Genomic DNA, 5,637 nt, shown 5'->3' on the forward strand with positions numbered 1-5,637 from the left:
GTTTCAATAAAGTGTGACGTGCATGATTCAGTCCAGGTATGGGTGTTTCAGTTTATCCCAAGAGGTATTAACTAAGAGCCTCATATTGCAACTGATGACTCTATTACCTTCATGTTGTCTTCCTTAGATAATAGTCTAACTTGTTTCTTTAAAATGGATTTGAAAATTCCTGGTTAATGTAAAAAAAATCCTGCAGTTAGACAGTTCAAGGTGCTGTTCAGTGAAGGCAGTAAGAAGGCCATTGGCCCAGGAATTTTTACCTTTAGTGAAAATTTCCTTTAAAATTGCTTTCATTGTGTTTGGTGGTGCTGCACAGGCCCCTCGATAGTACCAAACTATTGATGCCCAATATTCATAAGATTGTTTACTTAGCCCAAATTACGGCCGTACCAAGGCGATCCGGGCATGGGCGGGTATCTGAAAGATCTGTTTGAATGCTCTGCGGTTGGCGAGCTCCATGGTGTTAATTAATACCGCAGGAAATACTAGTTTTAAATATGTGATTGAAGGAAGTAACTTAGCTCTCATGACCTTTCGAATGGGTTCAGTTGTCGGGCTGCACAGTTTGGAGTTCAGTTTACACAGGGCATACATCACCTCTTTAGCTTTTGATTCTAGGGATGCAATGTATATTATGGGCTTGCCATTACTAATGATCCAAACCCCTAGATAATTGCATTTAGTTGTTGTTGCTATTTTCAGATTTCCAATTTTCAATTGTTGTTTGAGTTTATTAGCGTGCTTCCCAAAAATGACTACCTTAGTTTTACCTGCGTTTGCTGTTAAATCATTTTGATTGTTTTAGATGTTTAATGCATCCAGTGCTCTTTGCATACCCGTCTTAGTATGATCCATTAGCCCCATGTCATCTGCATACTGTGATAGAAAAAGTCTAGTTGACCCAATTTTAGAAGCTAGCAAGTTGGCTTTTGATATTGTTTTGCCAGGTCTGCATTGTATAATTTAAAAATCAAGGGCACCAATACACAACCTTGTTTCAGCCCTCGATCCATTTGGTTTTATTTTGTTACTGTGCTCGAGGATAATTTCACCTGTACCCAAGTTCCGATGTAGAGGGAAATTATGGCTTTCAGCAGCATGTTGGACCCCCCACTTTTGTAGTTTCTGCCAAAGCAGATTCCTGTTAAAACAGTCGAATGTCGCAGAGTAGTCTACAACGCATGTGAAAAGCGGGTACTGTTTTTTCTGGATAGACTGTTCTTCCAGATATGCAAGGGCTAAGATGTTATCCAGCGTTGACGCTGCTGCTGCCCTAAAGCCAGATTGGAAGACTGGTAGGATTTTGTTGTTGTAGGCCCCATTTTGCTGATCTTGCAAGAGGTAGGCTTGCATATCCCTTTGCTTTGATATCCAGAAGGGCTAGCAAACTGAAGTTGGTTGGTTCTCTGGTAAATCACTGACTCTAGGAGTTTAATATGATGTATGGCTTAGATGGTACCCAGTGTTGTCCCCTTTGAACTTTTGGATCCTTTCTAGAACCTCTGCTATTGTGCCCCAACAGGGTCTTCTCTGTTGATTTTTCATTTTTGGTTCTCTGGTATAACCTTTTTTGTGAATTGGTTGTAAGAGGGAATGTTTCCAGGCTTCAGGGATAGTTGAGTTTGCCATACAGACCTGGTACAGAGGAGTGGATATAGTTCCCCAAAATGCACAGTCTTCTTTGAAAAGGTGTCCCATAGACCGTTGGTACCCGTAGCCCCATCCCTTCTGATGTTCAGTATTAATGCCACACGATTGCCCACATCAAAAGTTTCAGGTGTTTCTTCGGTGCTTCGGTGATTGTGTGATTGGTGGTAAACGTGCAAATACTTGTAAATGGGATTTGGTGGTGTGGCAGGATATCATCAGAAGATCTGCAGTACAATGAGTTCACATGGTTAATCCATGTGTCGCTGGCGACCCCGTTGCACCGGTCGTGGCCATGCCCCGACAACGTATTAGTATATAGCCTGAATTCCGCCTGTCTGCTTGGAATTAACACTCTAAAAATGTGCAACCATTGGGGGTCTTCCTGTTGCCTTTTATGGTCTCATAAATGTTTTATTTGTAATTTACTCGCTGTCAGAGGATTTTGAAGTGTTTGGTCGCCTCTCACTCGCTTGTGGTCGCTATTGGCTTGCCTCAAGACCCGCTTGCTTAGTTCTATTCTAATGTACCTAGGTTGAAATTGGCAGCACACCCTTTCTCTATGAATGGACTGATGGTTTGATTTTTTGCCTAACAGAGGACGATACAACTCCGGAACCAATTTTGTCCAATTCTCAGATATATTACCCGTAGTGAAATCTTGAACAAGTGTAGACCAGTTTTTTTTCTTCGCTGACGTACTGGATGTGTCTATTTTATTCCACTTCAGTCTTCTTAAGAGCGTATGTATTTCTTCCCTATTAGACAAACCCGGGGGGGTGATGCGCGGAAGACTGACCGTTTCCAGAGAGATGACTGTAGCCAGTGGGAGATGTTCGCTGGTCTGCTGCACTGGTTTTTGTAATTCTACCACTTGCTCATGCAAGCGAATGCATATAAAAATATGATTGATCGTAGATTTACTTTTTCCCTGTGAGTATTTCGTCGTGTCAAGTTTGCGGCATTGTGTCTCTTGTATTAACCTTAATCTGTAGCGGGGAGACATGTTGGCTACTAGCTAGACTCTAGCAGCCGCAGGCGCCATTGCGTGGGAAGTACGGGCGGAAGAGCGGCCGTACAAGGTGAAATCTGTGCTGAAACCCAAGTAAATAGGCAGGGAAACAACCTATACTTACTGTGAGACCGGGATGATCCCGGAACATGGAATTTTCCGCCAGGAGGTGGAGGAGCCCGGAGGTGGCTGCGGGAACATCCAGGGACACGCTGGAGCGAGGCTGCAGGAGATCTCCAGAGAGCTCAGCAGGTGGAGATCTGAGCTGGAGACAGAGGAAGAGTCAGAACAAGTTAAGCCTGCCTGCAATATGCAGAGGAGGTGGAAGGCGATGAGGGGAAGCTGAGCAGAGTGCCAAAACAGAGGAAGCAGTTGAAGGGGGAGAGCTGAGTAGGAGCAGGAGTGGGGAGCTGCATTTGCATATGGAGTCAGGAAACAACAAGGAGGGTGAGGTTCCCTCCAGGTACACGTTGAGGACCAGGAACATCGGAGGTAAGGCAAATTTACTTCACATATCACTGAATACTTTGCCGGAACTGTTACAAGGAGTCAAAACTATTGTCAAAGCAAAGCGGGGATGACAAGGGGGACCTCTCAAGGCCGGGGGCTAGGGAAGTCTCCATTTGGGAAAACTAGAGAGGGGAAGGAATAAAAAAATCTGGCACTGCCCCCCCCCCGAGTTAAAATCACTCTCTTGCTTAAATCTTTTAATTTGCATCTCAGGAACACCTGGGAGTAGGGCAGGGAGCAGGGCTAACGCTTCAGATACCACTACCAACAAGGATAAGAGCCCAAATAGCACTGATGGCTTGGTGGAATTGGGCACATCAAGGGAGGAGCCCGGGGCATCCCAGGGAGACAGTATAACAGTCCTCTTTGAGTAATAGGTTTGCTGTGCTGGCACTACCCAAAGAGCGTGAAGTTCTGCTCCATGAAGTGAACGGAGACAGACAAAATAGCATGATTATGGGAACCCCTGAAGAAAGCAAAGATGCAGGTATCTCGCTGGCAAATAAACTTCTGGATTTGAAGAGAGATATAAGAAAGCGCTTCGAGGTTTCAGAGGCAAACCAACTAAGCATTCAGGCTTCATGTTCAGCTTCAAAGAAGTACTTCAATCACACTTTTCAATCAGGTCTTGTGTGTTTTATTTCAAATAACATGTATGTTGACACAGCAGCAGCCGGTGCGCGTTTTGCCCACAGGGCTTTTTCAAGGCTCAAAAATGAATAGTTTATCAGACATTGTGGTTTTGACTGCCAGAATATAGTTCGGTAATTTGTAGCAACGTTTTTTTCTAAAAACTCTTTTTTCCCATATAGAAGAACAGGTTTAATTTTCTCAGTTGAGACGTAGTTGGGAATATATGCAGTCAGGGCAGTATGTAAGAACCACAATCCGTCAGTAAATCATATTTGGCCCATCGGACCTTGATAAGTCCAGAAGCCCTTGGTGTAACAGGCGTTCTCTCGGGCGCGTTCACCCTTTCTTGATAATGTGTCAACATACATGTTATTTGAAATAAAACATACAAGACCTGATTGTAAAGTGTGATTGAAGTACTGCTTTGAAGCTGAATTTTGGGAAATTGGACCAAAGACCTCTTTGGGACTTGTACTATGTTATGAAAAGACCTTTTCTGCTATATTTCATTCGGTGATACATACCAAAACTGGATTATAGAAATAATGATTGGGTGTGCTCAGGTGTAGTGTATAAAATAATAGGGTGTATTGATATATCTACAGTGAGGACAGTGCCTTTGGCAGTGGTCACATTGGAACCCGCCAAGGTGATTGACCGAGATTGCTGGGAGTACCTATGGGCAGTACTGGAGTCTAGGGGAGGGGGTTTGGGCCCTCTTTTTTAACTATACCAAACACCCTATATCATCATTCTAAGGCTAGGATCTTCCTCAATGGAACTCTCACTAAGATTTTCATGATCTCTAGGGGGATGAGACAGAGCTGCACCATCTCTCCCCTGTTGTTCATTTTATATATTGAACCATTCGCCTAGGTGCTCCGCCAAGATGACCAGCGTAAAGGCTTTCCGTGTGCGAGCATTTGGTAAGAAAATCGCTCTGTATGCAGACAACCTAATTGTTTATACAGCAGACCTTGTTACTACAATCCCTAGAGTAGAACAACTAGCTGAAGAATATGGGGCCTTTTCAGGTTACCTAGTTAATATGGAAAAAAAATGGGATTATGTGTTGGAATATCCTAGACTGGAGGGGGAGTGTTCAGAGAGAGAGCTGAGGTATTTGGGTATAAGTATAGTCAACACACTGCAGGATATACCAAAGCATAACTTAGAGAGCATCACTAAGGATAATAATAAAGCATTAACTAGGTGGTAGAATCTCCCATTAATGTTATATGGAAGGGTTATTTGGTGCCATTGCTGAAGCTTACTTTTCTTTTTAACTGCATACCTCTTACCTTCCCGAGAGGCCTGATAGATAAAATTCAGGGCGAATTGGTCAGTTTTGTTTGGGTGGATAGGGGAGCACGTATGTCCTGGAAGACACTGCGGCGTAAATTGGCTGATGGAGGGCTAGCATTGTCAAATTTAAGGCTATACTGTATGGCTTTCCAGTTTAAGAATTGTAGAGTGATTTTATGTGCACTGGGGCAAAGGGTGTGGGGTGGGTTGCTAGAGGAGATGGTTAAAGAGTGGGGCACAAAAAGCTTCTTGTATAAATTCGGGACAAAGAAATGTTTTAAAATAGTGAAATTGAAGACGTTAAAGGCAGCACTGATTCTGTGGGTAAGAATTAGCAATACACTAGGAATAGGATACTTTTCAGAGTGGGCGCCAATATGGGACTCGGCAAGCACGCAGGTATGTTTACAATACCAATTATGTATCCCACTTAGGAGGGCCGGAATTGAGATCTGGGGAGATTTTATGGTGATGAAAGAGGTTGTGCCATGGTAAATATTGTGGGCAAAGACAGGGGGATCACTCTCAAG

Source organism: Lissotriton vulgaris, unplaced genomic scaffold (assembly GCF_964263255.1).
Source record: "Lissotriton vulgaris unplaced genomic scaffold, aLisVul1.2 SCAFFOLD_1099, whole genome shotgun sequence".
Classification (NCBI taxonomy): Eukaryota; Metazoa; Chordata; class Amphibia; order Caudata; family Salamandridae; genus Lissotriton; species Lissotriton vulgaris.